Raw genomic sequence first — 21,684 nt, 5'->3', positions numbered from 1 at the left:
ACTCCATCATTCCTAGGTATTCACTATTGCTCAAGCAGCCTCACACTGCTCGATCCCCAATTATTCCCTTCTCAGTATACTATTAAAATCTCGAAATTTAAGTTTTAACCATCACAGAAGATAATCGTGCGGCTGTCTGAAAAGAGGAAGAGTGGGAGAGAGAAAGATGTCTGATGATGCTTTAACCTGAGGGTCACCATGCCTCAGTCAAGGAACAAGGTTAAAATTGTGGGACCATTATGGTGATCTCAGCCAGTATAGGAACTGAGCACTTGCTGTTGGTGTCACTCTGCATCAGAAGCTAGCAGTCCACCCAAGTGAGCTAACCCACTCCCATCCATTCCACAGTATGCAATTGAGAATGACCTGCCCTCCATTTAGGTCCTTAATATGTCGACAGGTCAGGAATGTCACCTCTGTGGTATTTGCACTGATCTGATTTGCTAAATCTGTGTGCAAGTTGGAGTCTACCGTAATATCCATGACCACAAGATATAGGGGCAGAATTGGGCTATTTCGCCTATCGAGTCTGCTGCACCATTTGATCATGACTGACATGTTTCTCAAGCTCATTCTCCTTCCATCTACCTTCTCCCGGAACCATTGCTCCCCTTACCAACCAGAAACCTCTTTCTCTCTTCCAGACATGCACTCACTGATCTGGCATGCAAACCCCTCCACAACAATGAGTTCCACATAATCAGTACCGTCTCAGTGAAGAAATGCCTCCTCAATTAATTTCAAAAGCGTTATCTCCCCAACATCAGGCTATGACCGTGGATTCTTTAATCTCTTACCTGTGTGAACACCTTCCCAACATTGACTCCATCCAGACTACTCTGTATCTGTAAGTTTTAATCACGTCGAGTCATAGAATCACAGAGATTTACAGCATGGAAACAGACCCTTCGCTCCAAACCGTCCGTGCTGACCGGATATCCCAGCCCAATCTAGTCTCACCAGCCAGCACCCGGCCCATATCCCTCCAAACACTTCCAATTCATATAACTGTTAAAATGCCTCTTAACTGTTGCAATTGTACCAACCTCCACCACATTCTCTGGCAGCTCATTCCATAGACGTACCACCCTCTGCGTGAAAAGGTTGCCCCTTAGGTCTTTTTTCTATCTTTCCCCTCTCACCCTAAAACTATGCCCTCTAGTTCTGGACTCCTCGACCACAGTGAAAGTTTTTGTCTATTTATCTTATCCAGGCTCTCACAATTGTGTAAGCCTGTATGAGGTAACTCCTCAGCCTCCGATGCTCCAGGGAAAACAGCTCCAACTTGTTCAGCCTCAATCTGCAGCTCAGATCCTCCAACTCTGGAAACATTCTTGTCAATCTTTTCTGAACCATTTCTAGTTTCACACATCTTTCCAAGACGAAGGAGACCAGAATTGTACGCAATATTCCAACAGTGGCCGAACCAATGTCCTGTCCATCCGCAACATGAACTCCCCATTCCTGTTCCCAATACTCTGCCCAATAAAGGAAAGCATACGAAATGCCTTCTTCACTATCCTATCTGGTTGCGATTCCACTTTCACTCCAAGATCTCTATTTATTCAGCAACACTCACTAGGAAATTACTGTTAAGTGTATAAGTCCTGCTAAGATTTGCTTTCTCAAAATGCAGCACCTCGCATTTATCTGAATTAAACTCCAGCTGCCACTTCTCAGCCCATTGGCCCATCTGGTACAGATGCTGTTGTAATCCCAGGTAACCCTGTTTGCTGTCCACAACACGTCCAATTTTGGTGTCATCTGCAAACTTACTAACTGTACGTCTTAAGGTCACATCCAAATCATTCATGTAAATGACAAAATGTAGAGGGCCCAGCACCAATCCCTGTGGCACGCTTCTGTTCACAGGCCTCCAGTCTGAAAAACAACCCGCCATCACCACCTTCTGTCTTCTACCTTTGAGCCAGTTCAGTATCCAAATGGCGATTTGTCCCTGTATTCCATGAGATCTAACCTTGCTGATTAGTGTCCCATGGGGAACCTTGTCGAACGCCTTATTGTAGTCCATATAGATCACATCTACCACAGTGTCCTCATCAATCTTCTTTGTTACTTCTTCATAAAATTAAATCATTTTTGTGAGATATGACTTCCCACGCACAGAGCCATGTTGACTATCCCGAATCAGTCCTTGTCTTTCCAACTACATGTACATCCTTTCCCTTAGGATTCTCTCCGAAAACTTGCCCACCACCCATATCAGGCTCATCGTTCTATAGTTCCCTGGCTTGTCTTTACCTCTCTTCATAAACAGTGCCACCAGCCAATTTCCAATCTTCTGGCACCTCACCTGTGACTAACGATGATACATATGTCTCAACATGAGGCCCAGCAATCATTTCTCTAGTTTCCCACAGAGTTCTCGGGTACACCTGATCAGGTCCTGGTGCTTTATCCACTTTTAACCGTTTCAAGACATCCAGCCCTTCCTCCTACGAAATCTGGACATTTTGGAAGACGTCAATATCTTTGTCCTGGCAGTCTATATTATCAGTAAATACTGATTAAAAATAATCATTTAGTATTTCCTCCATCTTTTGTGGCTCCACAAAAAGATCGCCTTGCTGATCTTTGAGGCGCCCTGGTGTCTCCCTAGTTACCCTTTTGTCCTTAATATTTTGGAAAAACTCTTTGGATTATCCTTAATTCTATTTGCCAAAGCTATTTCATGTCTCCGTTTTGCCCTCCTGACTTCCCTTTTAAGTATACTCCTATTTTTTTATACTCTTCTTAGGATTCACCAGGTCTATTCTGTCTGTACCTGACATAAGCCTCCATCATTTTCTTAACCAAACCATCAATTTCTTTAGTCATCCAGCATTCCCCATACCTACCAGCCTTCCCTTTCGCCCTGACAGGTATATACTTTCTCTGGATTCTTGTTATCTCATTTCTGAAGGCTTCACATTTTCCAGCCGTCCATTTACCTGTGAACATCTGCCTCCAATCAGCTTTCCAAAGTCATAGAACAGAGAACGTAGAAAAAATACAGCGCAGTACAGGCCCTTCAGCCCTCGATTTTGCGCTGATCCAAGCCCACCTAATCTACACTAGCCCACTTTCCTCCATATGCCTATCCAATGCCCGTTTAAATGCCCATAAAGAGGGAGAGTCCACCGCTGTTACTGGCGGGGCATTCAATGACTCACAACTCGCTGAGTAAAGACTTTACCACTAACATTTGTCCTATACCTACCACCCCTTAATTTAAAACTATGCCCCCTCGTAATATCTGACTCCATACGTGGAAATAGGTTCTCATGGTCAACCCTATCTAAACCCCTAATCATCTTGTACACCTCTATCAAGTCACCCCTATACCTTCTTTTCTACAATGAAAACAGCCCCAAGTGTCTCAGCCTTTCCTCATACGATCTTCCTGCCATACCGGGCAACAACCTGGTAAACCTCCTCTGCACCCCTCCCAGTGCCTCCACATCCTCCCTATAGTATGGCGACCAAAACTGCACACAATATTCCAGATGCGTCCACACCAGAGTCTTATACAACTGCAACATGACCTCAGGACTCCGGAACTCAATTCCTCTCCCAATAAAAGCCAGTACACTATACGCCTTCTTCAACACACTATTTACCTGGTGTCAACTTTCAGAGATCTGTGTGCATGGACACCAAGATCCCTCTGCTCATCCACACTACCAAGTATCCGACCATTAGCCCAGTACTCCATCTTCTTGTTACTCTTACCAAAGTGAATCACTTCACACTTAGCGACATTGAACTCCATTTGCCACCTTTCTGCACAGCTCTGCAGCTTATCTATATCCCATTGTAACCTATCATATTCTTCCTCACTGTCAACAACTCTACCGACTTTCGTATTATCCGCAAACTTGCTCATCCAACCTTCTAGCCCCTCCTCCAGGTCATTTCCAGCCTCAATACCTGAAACTTCGCTGTTCGTGCTAGGTTCCCCTGAGAATCGATCACCTCCTACATTTTGCAAAATGGCATACCTGTTTGAAATAGATATATCCACAAAAGACACCTGACCTAGGTGCTGGCATCTCTCACCCTTCCTGGAATTAACCCATTTATGTGACTGTATCTGAGACTTTCCCCCCTTCATATGACTGCCATCCATCACATCGTTTTGCTGTTGCAAATGCTTCATCGCTTCTATCTGTCTCTACAACCAATCCATGCGATCTGGTAAGATTCGCATCCAACAGCATTTATGGCAGATATAATCACAGTAACCCCGAAACTCTTGAAACTCCCAAATCTGACAAGAAGTGTATACCACGGCAAAGACCATCTTTGCTCGTTCACAATCTACAGACCCACAAATAACACCGTATTATTCCTCTACAAACACTGCCCAGCGCTAAATTAATCTCTATGGCTTATATTTTAAGTATAATCAAGAGACTTATCTCCAAAAACAGATAATCAAGAAAGAATCCACTTTTCCTCACGATTGCAGTCTTTCTCTTGGACAGAATTAAAACAACAATTAACTTATCTGATTCTGTGCTGTGAACTTCCGCCCAACAGTTCTTCCAAGATGAGTTAAGAATCTCACTGTTTGATAATTTTCCCAGATGCACTCCGATGTCTAGAGATACACGAATTCAAATAGCAAAGGCAATAACTGTGCAGGTGCGCAGGTTCTCTCTCTCTCTTCTCTCTCTCTCTCACTCTCTCTCTCTCTTGCATCTTGGATTACCCAGAATCCAAACGAGTCATCGAGTCAGACGGCAAGGAAACCGACCCCTTTGTCCATTCAGTTCATGCCGACCATAATCCTAACTTAAAGTACTCCCACCTGCCTGTACTTGGGACACGTCACTCTAGACCCTTCATATCCATGTAGTTGTTCTAATGTCTAAAAAACGTAGTAACTATACCCGCATTTACCACTTTCTCTGGATGGATACTTTATTCACCAAACACGCAGTATAATTTATGTTCCTCCTCATACATTTTTTGTAAATCTTTCTTCTTTCCGAATAAAAAAAGTATAAAACCCAGTCTGGAAATCCCGCGCCATACGGAAAGGACATCTGCAATTCATCTTATCAATATTCATCAGAATTTTATGAACGTCTATAAGGACAACTTCCCCCGCAATGCTCCTGCGAAAGAAGTCCCATAACCTGCGTCTGCTGAAAAGTCAATCCGTCCAGACCCAGCAACCTCCTGATAAATCTCTTCTGAAGTCCCTTCAGCTCAATAATATCCTTCCTATAATAGGGTGATCAAAACTGAACACACCAACTTCAGTAGAGGTATCACCAACATTCCACAACCTCAACGTGACATCCCAACTCCAACACAATAGGTCCAGCCAATGAATGTATTCATCCTAAAGCCGCATTTAGGGCCCTGTGATAGCAATTTCAACGAATTATGTAACTGATACCCTAAGTCTTTGTTCTACAGCATCATCCAATGCCATACAATTAATGGTACAAGTTTTCCTCCCTTGTTTGTTTTATCCAATTTAAATTCGTTTTCATACCTTCGCTCACAGACCCAATTATCTTTGTAATCTCAGGTAACCTTCTTCACTGTCCAATGTACCAACAATTTTGGTGTCATACGCAAACTGCCTGACATGCTTTCTGTCTTCTCATTTAAATCGTTTGTTTCTAGGTCAAACAAAAGAGGACCCAGCCATGAGTCCGGTAGAGGACTGCCGGTCACAGTCCTGCCGTCCAATAACCAACACTGCATCACTTACCTCTTCTGCTGTGTTTAAGCGAATTTTGTACCCAGTTGGTAAGCTCACCCCAATTCCATGTGATTTTTCTTTACTTGTTAGTCCGCCATGCAAATCCTTGTCAAATGATTTACGAAATCCCAAGTAAACAGTGTCGACTGCTTTGGCCTCATCCATCTTTTTGTTTTCTGAATCAAAAGATCATTCAAATTTGTGAGACGCATTTGCCCTCGCCGAAACAATGATGGTGAATACTAAGCCTTCCTCGTCTTTGTAATTGTTACATTTTAAAGTCACGTTTAACAAATTGTCCACCAAAATCTCTGACATCCGTTCTTTAAAAAAAATTATTAGAAACTGTCCAGACATTCGGTGAATCACACACATTTCAAGATGATGCAAGTATTTCTGCAAGAAGCCTGCAATTTCATGTAAATCCCCACAATACCCTTTGATACACTAGATCGTGTAGCAGAGATCAATCCACGTTTGTATTTTCTAACACTTCCAGCGCTTCCCCTCCTGCAACTTGAAATGATTTCAAAATGTCAATATTTATTTCCCTGAATTATTCAACCTCTTTAATCAAATATATCCATGCCAATCAGGTTTCTAAACCGGACTAATCGGTTTTGCTTGCCTTTAGTCCATATGCATCTAAACATTTCCAAATGTTTTTTTCATTGTTGTAGCAGTACCTGTATCTACCACTTTTGTTTCAGTCTATTCCACATACAAAAAACGCCGTCTGTGTCAAAGGTTGCCCCAGTTTCCATGTAAACCTCCCGCCAGGCCACTCTTTAAAATATTGTGAGCAGTTTTCGGGCCCATACCTGAGAATGGATGTACTGGCCCTGGAGTATTTCTAGGGGAATGTTCATGAGAATGATCCCAGGAATAAAAGGCTCAACAAATGGGGATTATTTTTTTGAGGACTGTGGGATTACACTTAATGGGGTTCACAAGAATGAGTGGACATTTAATTGAAACTCACAGAATCCTGAAGGGCCTGGACAGGGTTGTCGTTGCGAAGCTGTTCCTATTGGTAGGAGAGACTGTGACACAAGCACAAAGCCTGAGAGAGAAGCAAGTCCCTATAGAGCATAGATAAGGACGAACCTCATTAGTCAGAGAATCTGTGGAATTCACTGCTGAGGTCCCGTCATTGACTGCAGGATACGGGGCGAAAGCAGGTGGATGGATTTGAAAACAAAAACAACAATAATTCAATGGCGGAGCAGATTTGATGAGCCTTACTACAGTTGAAAAGCTTGAAATTTATGGAGGACTTATCCTTTTCCAACACCATTTAAAATTGATTGAATCATGATGACTCCACCCAAAGTGCTCCCCTCCTATCACTTCAGTTATTTGTCCTGCCATATTACCCAAAAGCGCATGTTTTGATTCTTCTGTAGTGGAAAATTTCCATGTTGTTTCTGAAAATTTCTTGCACATATTTACCAAACGCTTCGCTGTCAAAGACTTCAACGTAATGGCAGTCATATTCAATGTTTCGAAAATTAAAATCTTCATCCGTTATAATCTTTTTATTCTTACATATATCTGGAATCTCATTTGATGTTCTCTCATTTCCCTCTGATTATTGGCGAGGGCGGGTGTACAGTACATCTCTGTCAAGGTGTTCATTCCATCCTTATACCAAACCTTTGATTTCAAATGAATGACTTTCGAAAGATTTCAAAACATTACAGCTGGTATGTTTTCCTTAATCAAAACCACGATTCCTCCTTCTCCCTTACGTCCTAATCTTTACTTCCTATTATACCGACTTCGAAACTCAATTGAATATCGACCCAGTATTCTTAATGCTATTTTTCTGAGAAGCCATTCATCCTGGGTTCATTCTTGTAAACCTACTTCTGGAGTCCATCCAAAGCCATCTCATCCTCCGTGAAAACTTTTTGTTCTTACACATATTTAAAATGTCTCTGCATATTCCTTCTCTCATTTTCCTCTGATTATTGGCGAGGGCGGGTGCACAGTATAATTCCATCAAGGTGATTATTCCATCCTTATTCCAAACCTATATTTTCAAATGAATGACTTAATAAAAAGATTTTAAAACATGATCGCAGTATTATTTTCTTTAATCAAAAGCAATGCTCCTCCTTCTATTTTGCCTCCGAATCTGTCCTTCCTACTTCTAAACTCAATTGAATATAGATCCAGAGTCCTCAACAGCTATTTTCTTGAGAAGCCCTTCATCCCGGGTTGATTCTTGCAAATCTACGTCTGGATCCCATCAAAAACCATCGCATTTTTCCTTAGATAATGGCCCAAAACTACTCTCAACCTTCCAAATGCATTGTGACCAGAGCTGATACATTCTCACCTGCCCATCTTTGCTTGTACGTTATAGCTCCCTTCAAATAAACGTTAAAATGACATTTGCTCTGTGATTTGCGAACTGAACTTGTCTGTTAACCTAAAGAGAATACAGGAAATGCGACTCCCAAATCCTTTTGCGTTTCAGATTCGTGATGCCTTAGCCCGTTCAGAAAAAGATTCCCGCATTTATCGTTTCTACAAAAGTGCATGACCCCACACTTTGCAACATTGTGTTCTGTCTGCCACTTTGTCCATACTGCCAGCCTGTCCAGGTCCATCTGCACTCTCCCCACTTTCTCAAAACGATCTATCCCTCTACTTATTTTTGTGGCATCTGCAAACGTGACAGCAATGTCCTCGGTTCCTTTGACCTGATCACAAATGCATAATGTGAATAGCTATGGTCCAAACGCTGGCCCCTATGGAAGTCCACGTATAACCAGCTGCAATCCTGTAAAAATGTCCCGTTATCCTTATTCTCTGCCTTCTGACAGGCAGTCAAACCTCTAATTTGTAATTAATCCCACGCTGTTATCTTTTCAGCCTGCTGTGCTGTATCTTATCAAAGACCTTCTAGAAATCTACATGTTTGACGTCAGCTGGCTCACCTTTGTCTCACTCGTTTGTTATTTCCTTGAAGCAATTCATGAGATTTGTCATGCTGACTTCCCATTTAAAAAGAAACTATGCTGTCCTGCCCGATTTTACCATGCATGCCCAAATCCTCTGCAGTACCTTTCTTCATAAGGGTCTCGAAAATCATACCAACAACTCAGACCAGGCTGCCATTCCTTCAGTTCCCTGCCACTGCCTCCCTCCTTTCTAAACAGGGGTGTTGCATTAAGTATTTTTCAATCATCTGGGACCAGCCTTTACTCCATTGATATCTAATAATTACCACTGATTCCTCTCTAATCACCTTAGTTGCCTACTTCAATCATCGGTGTTCCATCTGGTCATGGTGATTTATCCATCTTCCGTTTCCCGGCAACTTCGTTGTTCTAAGGGCCAGTGCATTAGTGCCACTGCCTTTTGTCTCTCTTGAAGTTCTGAAAAGTTGTTGTGAAAAATTATGGAAAGCAGGCCTTCAAATCCTCCGCCATTCATTTGTTCAGTATTATTACTTTTCCAGCCTCGTTTTCTATCTGTCTGATATCCACTCTTATCCCTCCATAACACTATACATATCCAAAACCTAATCGCCCACGGTCTCGTTTTAAATTAGTAGCCATCTTACTCTCATATTTCATCTATACTCCTGACTTTTTTTTAAAAGTTACTCTCTGTTTTTTTTAACGCTTCACAATCTCCTGGCTTACACTAACCTTTACGACAATGCATGCTTTTTCTTTTGCGTTTCTGCTCTCCCTGAATTCTACTGTCAGCCATGGTTGCCTCATCCTCCCCTTATTGTGTTTGTTTTGGCTTGTGATGCATTTCTGCAATTATTCCAGAAACTCTTGCCATTGTTCCTACCACTGCTATGGCACGATGGCTTCGTGCTTGACTCTGCTGCGTCACAACGCCAGGGACCCGGGATTAACTTCAAACTCGCTGGTCAAATTTGCTCATTCTCCGTGTGTCTGCATGGGCTTTGTCTGTGTGCTCCGCTTTCCTCCCATTAGCTAAACATGTGAGTTTCAGTGAGTTGGACATGGTAAATTGCTCATGGTGTTCATGGATGCGTTGGGTCAGGTCGCTACGAATATAAAACAAGACTGCTGGTGATTTCCTTGCATATCTGTAATGTTACGGAGATACAAGATTGGATATTGGGCAGATAGAAAACGATAGAATGCATAGGTTAGGCGCATTAGTTAAGAGATACAGAGAATAATTGTGTCGGGAAATTGTCTGGTTTGGCAATTCATCGGAGGGTCAGTGCAGAAATGTTTGCAACGAATGATCTGTTTACACGCTGGAGAGTTTCAATGATCCACTGTCTTCCCTGTGAAGATCCTCCTTGCAATCAACTTTGGCTAAATACATCCACATATCTTTGTACAATTGTGATAACATTAAATCTGATTCAATCATTTCTACTTAAAACTGCAGAGTGACCTCTATTCTTTTCGGGGTCTATTCTTCTCCGTGTTTTTTACCTTGACTTTCCTCATCAAGTCTTCCTGTCTACACATCGCTAAATCGACGATTGACTGTTCCTTCATGGACTCTGTCACATGCTGCTCCAAAAAAATCGTTGATATTCCAACCTTTTTTTTTCAGTGCAGCTACGTATTGAAATCCCCCATCATTTTGCAGTAATGCTCTGCTAACGTTCATTTTCTTCATCCTGATTTATTTTCTTCCTCACATCCTGCCGTCTTCTAAGAGGCTTGCACACAACTTACAACATGGACTTTTTTTGTCTTTCTGTTTCCTCAACTCTACACACATTGATTCTATACGTCTGCCTCTGCTTCCATTCTTGCTGCCAATCTAATTTTATTTCTTACACACAATGTAGCAGCTCTCCCTCCTTCAATCTGCTTGCCTTTTCATAAAATATATATTCCTGGATAGTTAGTTCTCAACCCTAATCCACGTACAGTCAAGTCCCCGTGATAACTACCATATTCAAAATGACAATTTCAATCTGTGTTGGGAGCTCATTTGCCTTGCTTCATACACTGCAGGCATTTCGTCACAACACTGTCAGTCTGGCGCTGACTGCCATGTACTCTTTTCTTCCCTCTTTTAAATGAGCCCTTCGTCCACAGTGTTGTGTTCTGACTGCTTCTCCTTACAGCCCCCACTCTCATTCAGACAGAGAGCAAGAATTTCAAACCTGTTCGAAAAGGTGAAAGGCTCAGTTTCCTTCAGCAACACCTTCTGATTCACTCTACCGACCTTTTCTGTCAGATCATTCTGTCTTGACAACTGAAATACTTTGAGGTTGAGACTGCAGGGACGGAAATGTTCGCTGTCATAAAGTGAATTCAAACAAGGACAACAACTTTTCTTAATTGTTGATTTCTTTTCCAACTGGCAAGTTCTTCAGGTCAGTGAACTCAGGTTGAGGAGTGCAAGACTCCTTATGAGTGAGTACATGGGCAGCGGAGATTTGGATATGCTGATGAATACGGTGACGTTTAAAGTTGAGCTGGATCAGGAATGTGTGAGGATCATTCAGTCGGGAGGTTAGAAGAACTTACCTCAAAGCACATACTTTTGACCCATACCACTGAATGACATTGCTGAAAAAAAGGTTGATCAATCTCAGATATCAAACAAACAGCTGTTTATTGAGCATCAACTGTCATTTTTAGAACATAGAAGTATTGACCAAATATTGACCAAATACCATTTTTGTGTACGTTGGTTCCAAAACATCTCTCCTGCACAGACTGCACTCCCAAGGTCAAGACTAAATTGAAGGAAATGTGGATCATGCAGCACTGGATGTTGGGGCATTGTGACTGAGAAGGAACTGCGATGTAGTAGTGGTCACATACGGCTGCTCCACTGGTCATTATGATGGTGGGTGTGGCTGTTTTGGGACGTTTCACTGTTTGTTGAAAGTATACCTCTCACTCTACACCTCATTCCTCTCCCTGACACCTCAATCCCAAACATCCCATAGAGGCCAGAGTGTCTCTGATCAGACCGGGAGACAATATCCCTCCCTGAAGGGCGTTTCTGAACGATTTCGCTTATTATTATAATTGGTAGCTTTCATGATATGTCGAAAACACTATAAAATCAGGTCAACTTTGTAGCGTACTCTGTCATTAGGAAAATATTATATATTGTTATTAAAGTTGGAATTTTGGACCATTACAGAATCAAGTAGGCTCAGCACAGTTTTCTGAATGGGAATGCACAGCCTGCAAGTTAATTGAAATGTTTTCAAGACGCAACTAGCTAGAATATTAAAGCAGACAATTAATCAAATACAGTGCATTTGGATTTCCAAAAAGGTATTCATTATGCTATTTAAAATGAGACGATTTCAGATAAGAAATCAATGCAATGACATAGGGTAAGCGAAAGCACCAGAATATCATGGCCGATGATTACTAGTGTAGGACGACAAAGCAAGCTAGCAAATTTGGTTCTGCTAATGCTACCTTCAGCATAATGGCGTCCAGAAAAGTGATCTGGAAAAGTGTATATGAGAGAGTCCCCAAAAAGGTGTGGCCACAGAGGGAAGGCATTTTCTGATTCACTCAACTGGTATTAGCAAAGAGAAGCTTAACTTCCAGAAGGATTTTCTGCGTCTCCTGTAAATTTTCTCAGAGTATTGGGTGATGAGTGCACAACAAATTTGGTGCTGCAGGCAGAGTCGGAATGAAAAGGTTAGTAGATTCAGGGAACTTTCCAGTTTAACTGAGGAATCCCCTGACACTAACAGAGAAAGGGGCTGCCAACCCACAAAAAAGGTAATCATTTTGCAGTTAATTCGGACCACATTATGCCAAGGCGGAGAGGTCCCCAGGGACACAGAAGTTTCGAGAAGCTGCCGAAGGTTTCCAAACAACCATAAGGCCAGGTGAAAAATTAAGATTCATGGAGACACAGAGGATTGTGCAGGTGAGTAGACGTAGAACAAAGATTGACTAAGATAAAACTCCAAGTGGTGTCAGTATGTTCATGCAGATATTGCCCGAGTAAACTGGGGACTGTAGAGTCAGGACAGAAAACCTGCGGATACCGCTCGAGGAAAGCAGGGTTCGCACAAGCAGGGCAGACAATTGTGTGGATACCGCCCTGGAAAGAGCAGGGGTCTGTATGGACAGAACAGGTCAGGAAAGGTTGTATTACTGTTAGTATTATTGATTCTGTGTGAAATTGAAAGCCGGAAGTTTGGAAACAGTTTATTAAAAGTACAATAGCAGAGAACAGCGAAATTTTCTAAAGTGCTACTTGACGGTTGAGTTTTAAAAAAGAAAGACTGTATGATAATTAGACTGATGTGATTTTGAGTACGAAATTCCTAGAAGCATCATTTCTGATAAATGCGTAAAAAGAACGAAGGTCTTACTAAATAAATGACCAAAAGAAAGTGCCTTTGACATCAATATGTGCGATGAAATGCAAGGGTTAATAAAAAACCAGAGACCTAAAGTTAAATTTAAAGGGTGAACACGGAAAAGGGAACAGGAGGCAGAGATATTTAAACATTTTTTTTCAAAGTGAGGGAGTAGAATTGAGGAAGGCCTATCAGACACCAGTTTCGGCCAGACTGGGGGAGAGGGGGTGTGGGGGGGGGGGGCGGTGGTGTGGCGGCCAGAGAGCAGAACATGCAGCCTTTGAATGTTGATGTTCAGCAATCTAAATCATCCATATGTCCAGACGTAAAGGAATTGGAAACGAAACCTCCCTTTTCGGGCAAAGAGAATGCGGCACACTGCCCTGCAATAAGGAAAGGAGAGAGATAGAGGGAGATTTGGATTGGGAGAAAGCTGATGAAGAGCAGAAAATATTAAGAAATAATATAGAGTGGGAACAGGAAAAGAGGTCAGAATTAATAGAAGCCATACAATCCGTAAAGAGAGATTGTGAGGGTTACTCAGACGTTACGCACATAAAGAGAGTAAGAAAAGTATGAGGCATGTCTAAATCATTGAATGAATATTGAGCAGAGAGTGGTGGGGGAAGGTTGCAGAGGATATAATAACATAGGCAGGAAGATGGGCCTGACAAACCAAGTAGGACACGAATTGGAGAAAATAGACCTCAAGTCGGAATTGGGATCTGATGAGGGATAACAATTTCGAAATTTTCATAACAGAAAGAAACGCTCATGGGTAAACGTGCTCCTATTGCTTATAAAAGAGTGCAGACAGCCGAAATAGATTCCTTGGGGAACGCGGAAACGATGAAAAATATGTTGTCAGCTTACATGAGGGAATAGGAAAGTGGAACCGAGCCTTTGGAGACGAAACTACAGGACGGTTGTTGTCTTTTGGAATTTAAAGGCACTGGTAATAAAGGTGATGGTGTTTCCAAAATTAAGAGAGATAATGGTCTGAGCCTGTCTGAACAATACTGTGGGAAATCCAAACATTGGTGACTTAGGGTTTGATCGTGTGAAAAAAAAAGGTATGGCAGGCCCATAGAAACACTTATCCACCGAAGATTGATCCCAGAGCTTTGCGAGGGGATCCATTGGGAGTCACTGAAATTCAAGTAGCCGATATAGAAAAGCAATTTAAAAAGTAAAAGCTTGAAGCAGAACAAGACATGGAAGGGAGTAAATGATTAACCACAATTTTCTGGACTGATAATGTCTAGGCTATTACCCCTCAAGACAAATCGAATCTGCAGGAGGTAGTGGATCTAACGTCAATGGCCCGCCAGGAATTGAGAGATCATTTATTCCATGGAGTCGAAATACACTGGAAGGACAGAAATAAGCTGGCGGAACAACATGAGGAGGTTCAAAAAAAAATTGGCAAAAATGCAGCTCGAGAAATTTAGAAAGAGAAAGAGGGAGAGAAAAAGATAAAAAAAAAATGCTGCCACTGACAACTGAGAGTTGACACGTGCTACTGAAATGAACACAATGACGATCCAGGGACAGCACACTCACACCTCCTGGCAAGGGCCGCAAAACACTTGCAGATAATAAGCGTTTGGGTGTAACTTTTCTACAGATGCGGTCTCAAGGCCAAAATACAATTTAACAAGCAAAGCGGGCAAAACTGGGATTTCCAAGGACAGGGACAATGTGGTGGAGGTGGCCGGGGGCAGGGGCAGTGGTGGCAACGGGTATAGTGAGAAATCAGATTCAGAGAATATCAGACTTAGTTTGTTCGGGATGTTATCTGCCAGGGCATGTTGGAAGATCTGCCATATTGGGCCTGGCCCTCCAAGCGCCAGGGTGGACTTTTGCACCAGGAATGTTGCCTGTCACACTATAAATGCTTATGGGCCCTACAAGCTCTGTGAACCGATAGAGGATGCGTTCGGGGTGTACAGAGAACTGAAGTACGATGGGAAATTACCGGATGGTAAGGCAGGAGGCCGACCAGGAACCCATTGTACGGGTTAGCTTGAAAGGACTGTTGACGCCTATGATGAGAGACACTGGAGTCAATTGCACTTGCGCCCAACGACAATTTTCCTCCCATGTCCCCATGTCAGGAAAAGCTATTAAGAGTGTAGGGTTGTCGGGTAAACAGCAGTTGACAAGGGTTACTGCTGCACAAAGTTGACGGATGGACTGTAAAGAAGACATCTTGCCTATATTCGTCCTCAAGTGGACACCAATTAATTTTCTACGTAGAGATGCCATGTCAAAATTAGAATTGCACTTGGAATGTTCTCAAAAGAGATTGACTGTAGAAAGAGCAATTTCTCATTGGTACTGCAGGAAACCAGTAACATGACTGAGCATTGGATCGGAGACATAGAATGTTATATTTTGGAGACTTTTGAAAATTGGAAGAAAGATCGTTCCGCATTATTACCTGAAGCTAAGACCCCGCAAATCTGAGCTGCATTGCACAGTGATATTTGACCAGGCTCAAAATGAAGAGTCAGAAAATTGGTGGCACTGCAGACGTCTGCAGCATTTAAAACGTGCAGCTATATTAAAGGAAAGCAGGGAGCACGTTGCAGATAAGAAAAGTATTCCTGGAGAAACGGTAGAGTGTGACATGAGCTGCCGCCATGTGACGCTGCTAGTAAATGAGCGACATAAGTCCAAAGATTGGTGATGCGTGGTAAAGCAAGCAGTAATGATTGGTGACTGGTGACTGGTGACTGACGGTACCAGGGGTCTGGAAATCTGTGAATAGTAACTGTGTTAGAGTTGCAGTTTATATAGACATGGCGGGGAACCCAAGTGAGGTTGAGGTGACCTCTGAATGGAGTGTGCCTCTGATAGCTGGAAGATGTGACCGCCAAGATCATAAATGTTTGGATGCATTGGCAGTTATTTTATGGTCAAAATATGGTACAGATGTGGGGAGAGTGTAAACTGCAAATCCAGTGGAAATAAGATTAAAGTACGGGCGCACGCCAGCCTATAATGTCACAAACTCCGTTGAATCCAGAAGGAGAGGAGGGAATGGCTACAACAATGCAGGGACTGCTTGAAGCAGGAGTGCTCAGGGAAACGTGCATCTCATGTAAAACTCCGCTGCTGCCTGTCCCAAAAGTGGACAAATATAAATAGAGATCGGTGCATGAACTGGCAGCAATCATTGAGGTGTTGGATGATTGGCCAGCAATAGTTGCAAACATTCATATGGTGCTAATATACAAACAGAAGTGGATTGGTCTTGAGTTATTCATTTGTGTTCAGCATTTTTCCTTTTTCCATTGGCAGAGCAATGTCAATATTTGTTTGCTTTTACATACAGGGGAAGGGAGGACAGTAATACTCGAAGGCCACAGGGTTTTAAGCACTCACCACATGCATTTAATCATTTGTTGAAGATGGATCTGGAGGGTGTACGATTGGAAAGTATTCTAATCCAATATGTTGATGATTTGTTAGTTTGTTCATACAATCAAGAATAATGAGTGCGACACCATATTCGATCTGCAGAGGCTAACATGTGGAGGTCAAAATGTGTCACGGTGGAAACTGCAATCCTGCAAGCAGCAGATTGAGTCTTTGGGCAGAGAAAGAGAATTACGTTGATAGTGCCTGAGCTGATTGAGGAAATAACTCGAATCCCCAGGCCTGAGATAATGGGACATAAATGATGCTATTGGGAAATGGCAGGATTTAGTTCACACTGGATTGGGGAATATATCGAAATTACGGCTACCTTGAAAAAAATAAAGAATGAGGCAAGACATTCAAATTGAGGAGTGTACTGCTGTTGAATGAGGACACTGCAGCAACTTTCAACATCCTGAGATGACATTGCACTGGGCCCCAGGGATAGCCTGCCAAACTATGAGAAGTGTTTCCACTGTTACGTGTCAAACAGAGAGAAAGGTTGTGCTGCCACAGTACTTACACAAGGGACTGGCGTACGGAGAGCTGAGCAACTGTTGCACATTATAGTACCAGTGGGCTCTGGGATATCCACCTTGTTGCCAGGGGCTGATGGTGGTTCATTTTGCATTTGAGAAGGCACATTCTGAAACGATGGGCTATCCTGTGATCTTGTACACGCGCCATAAGGTAAGAGAATGACAGAAAAAAGGCAATTTGTATTGATGCCTGCCAGGATAATGGTGCAACCGTTGCTCTTAATATTTCGAGACGTAACCATTTCGAGAGGGTGGAAGGCAATGAGAGTGACATAGGCAGAGGAGGAGTGAGACAGTGGCCAGTGAGCAGAGAGAGAAGGTGGCAAGGGAGGAGAGACAAATCGCGTGATGTAGGGAAGGAGGGAGAGACAGAGAGCATATGGCGGGGAGGGACAGATAAATATTCCGAGTTGCGGGTAGGAGTGAGAGAATTTGACATGTGAGGAGAGAGAGAGTGAGGGGGAGAAGAGAGAGATTACGGCAGATGAAGTGAGAGAAGGAGAACAGAAGGGGAGGAGAGAATCAGGGTTAGTGGAGGGGCGAGGAGAGATGGAGAGTGTGGCGGGGTAGATAGACAGAAAGTGGCAGGTGAGGACAGAGTATTGCACGGGAGGAGAGAGGGATATTGTGTGGAAGGTGAATAGAAATGGAGAGAGGGGCGGGGAATGGGAGAGCTTGATTGGCAGGGGAGCTGAGAAACAGAGATTTGGCCAGCACAGGACAGAGAGAGTGGGTGTGGGAGGGCTGGCGTGATTGAAAGATTCTCAGGGGAGATGAGTGAGAGAGTGGAAGGGGAGGAGAAGCAGAGAGTGCGGCAGTGGAGGGGAGATAGAAAGAGTCGATTATAGGAAAGAGAGAGCGTAACATGCTCGGAGAGGGAGATTGTGTGGCAGAGGAGAGTGAGTGGCAGGTGACGAGAAGGAGAGTCGCAATGGAAGAGAGAGTGTGGCAGAGGAATTGAGAGAGCAGCAGGGAAGACAAAGTGTGGCGGGGAGGAGAGGAATAGAGGGAAGGGTGGCAGGGGTGGAGTGAGAGAATTGACTGTGAGGAGAGACAAAAGGTGAATAGATTCATGTCTCACAGTTAGTTCTTGCATGCACTGCTTAATTTCAAGCTCTAATTGTTCCAAGCTAGGTGCTTCACACGCACCCCTTCACCTGGGCACTGATATGTGTCTACCAGTAAACATTTGATGCGATGAAACTTTCGTCATAATGTTAGTCTGCATACGGTAGCACTTCAGCAGCAATGGCAGTGCATCGACCCAGTTAAGTTTGGTAATTGCACAAATGATTCCCTTCCTCCATACGTTGTGACTGGGGATGATACAGGCATCCAAATCTCTGACTGATCCTCAAAGTGTGCAGCTCCACCTTAACAAATCTTTGGATAAAATCATACTCATTTTCTGAATTGATCTCTGACAATATGCCAATGCTTAGAATAAATTCATTCGTTTAGAATTTCACTATCATGCATGTCCCTGAGTCTTTGGATGGAGCTGCCTCTAAACATCTACTAAACCTGTCGACGATCACCAACATATATCTCTTCATTCTCACTGTCTTTATCATGTCCGCATAGTTGATCATCAAATGCTTCAATTGTCCTTCAGGTATTGATATGTGTCATGAAGGAGTCGCTATTCCTGTAGGGGTTGCTAGGCCTGAAAATAAGGTGACCCAAATCCATCCTTATTTACCTTTCTCAGCGTTTCCCGTTAGCACATTGAATTAATCCACGTGCCTCAGATATGACAATGGTCAACACAGGGGTAGGTGCAACCCGCAAAACCTCCTCTGTGCTCCACAGTCCTTCTGAGTTTCGGCTGGCTCCCTTTTGTCTCCAGTTTCCTCATTTCCCCTCCCCCACCTTGTCTCAGTCTGAACTCAGATTTCTCCAGTTTCCTCATTTCCCCTCCCCTGACCTTGTCTCAATCGAATCCCTCAAACTCAGCACCGCCTTCCTAACCTGCAATCTTCTTCCTGACCTCTCCGCCCCCACCCAAAACCGGCCGATCACCCTCACCTTGACCTCCTTCCACCTCTCACATCTCCATCGCCCCTCCCTCAAGTCCTTCCTCCCTACCTTTTATCTTAGCCTGCTGGACACATTTTCCTCATTCCTGAAGAAGGGCTTATGCCCGAAAAGTCGAATTTCCTGTTCCTTGGATGCTGCCTGCCCTGCTGCGCTTTTCCAACCTTTTCTATCACCACAACAGGAATATACTTTCTCAGTATTCTCGTTATCTCGTTCCTGGGCGGCTTTCCAATTTCCAGCCATATCTTGGATCTATTTCCAGGAATATCATCCCACAGCACAGCTGTATGCTATCTCTTATCGAAAAAGTCTCTCCTCTAACTCTTGCCTCCCCTTCCATCCTTCCTGTAGCATTTGCATCCTGAAACATTTAGCTGCAATTCCTGCTCATCCCTGAGATATGTTTCTGTAATTGCTGTGATATCCCAGTCCCAAGTACTTAACCATACCCTGAGTTCATCTGCCTTCCCCGTTATCTACCTTGCATTGGCATAAATGCAAATTAATTTATTAATCCTACTTTATCCCTGCCTGCCCTGACTCTTTGAATCGCTTCTGTTTTCAACAGTCTCAGATTGATCTCTTTCCTCACTATCTCCCTGGATCCACCCCCCACTATGCTTACTAGCTTAACTCCTACCAAGCAGGTCTCCCGAATTTCCCTGCCAGTATATTAGACCTCTTCCAATTTAGGTGCAATACATCCTTCTTACACACGTCAGTTCTACCCCAAAAGAGATTCTAATGACCCAAAAATATGAATATTTCTCGTATACACCAGTTTCTCAGCCAAACCTTCATCTGCTCCATCCTCCTATTCCTGTCCTCACTAGCTCCGAAGTAGGTACTGAATAATATTGTACGGACAGGAAGTATGTCGGTTCTGGGGAATTTAACAGAGAAATCGTGTTGTGTACTTGCTGCACAATGTGACAGGGATTGGTAGTTTCTTTAGTTAATGCAAACATTAATAGTGACATGATTTCCGTGAAAGTGCGAGTTTTATTTTAAATTATAGGGATTGAGCGAAGAGGCTGGAGATGTTACAGGGATCGGATCGTGTATAGGCGCTGGTGACTGTTGGAGGGATGCTGACGGGTTCCAGAGCTGGAGAATGTTAAAGAAATAGGGAATGAATATACGGGATGTAGAATGTTACAGGAATAGGGACTGCGTGGTAGTGCTGGAGGAGGTTCCCGGAAAAGCGAGAGGTTTAGGGTCTGCAGAAGTTTCCGGGGATAGGGAAGGATGCAAGTGATGGAGAATGTCACAGGATCGGGAGGATGTGTAGGTTTTGCGGAATGTTACACCAATAGTTACTGGAGTAGTTGCTGGAGAATGTTACAGGAATAAATTGGTGTGTACGAACATGAGACGATTCAAGCTATAAGGACAGGTGAAGGTGTTGGAGAATGTTACAGGAATGGGGACTGGTATAGGTTCTGGAAAATCTTACAGGAACAGGGATTTGGATAGTTACATGGACTGGGTATGGTGTATTTTCTGGTGAATGTTACTGGGATAGGCATGGGATTAGGTGCTGGTAAATGTTACAGGAATACCGAGTGGGTAAATGAGATGGACAATGTTAAAGGATAAGGGAGTAATTGTACTGGTTGGAAATTGAATGAGGTAGGGAGTCAATTAGTTGCTCGAGTATGTTACATGTACAGGCAGTGTGTGAACAGCTGGAGAAGTTTATGATAACAGGATGTGATGAAGATGCTGAAGAACAGAACGGTAATAGGGAGGAGTGTAGGTGCATCAGAGAGTTACAGGAATATCGAGGGTTATATATGCCGGAAAAAGTTGCAGGGATCGAGAGTCGTGCAGGTGGTGTAGAAGTGTACAGGGACTGAGAGGGGTGTAGGTATTGGAGCATGTTGCAGTGACAGGCAGTAGGTGAAGGTGCTAGACAATGTTACATCAGTCATGATTAGTTGTACGTTTTGGAGATTTTACTCTGAAAGGGACTGGTGGGGAAGTTTGCAGCGATCTGGAAGGCTAGAGGAGTTGGACAAAGTGACCGAAATAGGGAGTGGTGTTGTGGCTGGCGAAGGTGACAGGGTCAGTGAGGTCCGTAGGTGCAGGGACCAGTGTTGGTGGTGGAGAATGTTACGGGGATACGGGGTGGGAGTAGGTGCGAGAGAATGTTACATGGATAGTGGAAGATGTAGGTGATGTAGAATGTGACAGAGATGTGGTGGGTGTACTTGCTGGACAAGGGTAAAAGTATGGGGAGTTGCTCGAGTTGGAGATATTGTTGCAGAGTGAGGGAGTGCATAATGGTGCAGGACAACGTTACAGGGAAAGGGAGTGGACGTAAAGGGTGGACATTTTACAAGGATATGGAGGCGTGTATTTGATGGAGAATGTTACAGTGAAATCAAGCGGTATAGGTGTTAGAGAATGTTACTGAACAGAGAGATGGTGTTGGATGTTGAGAATGCTACAGGGAAAGGGAGGGTGAATGTGCTGGGTAGAGCTATAGGGATGGGTCAATGATAAAGTGACCAGGTAGGGAGCGGTGAAGGTGGTGAAGAAGATTACAGGGATAGTGAGGCGTGAAGGTGCTGGACAATTTTATGGGGTTAAGGAGTTAGTGTAGGGTCTGGAGACATTACTATTGATATCGAGGGGTACAG

The sequence above is a fragment of the Hemiscyllium ocellatum genome, unplaced genomic scaffold (genome assembly GCF_020745735.1).
Source record: "Hemiscyllium ocellatum isolate sHemOce1 unplaced genomic scaffold, sHemOce1.pat.X.cur. R7, whole genome shotgun sequence".
In the NCBI taxonomy this organism is placed as follows: Eukaryota; Metazoa; Chordata; class Chondrichthyes; order Orectolobiformes; family Hemiscylliidae; genus Hemiscyllium; species Hemiscyllium ocellatum.
Note: the sequence above shows the minus strand (reverse complement) of the source record.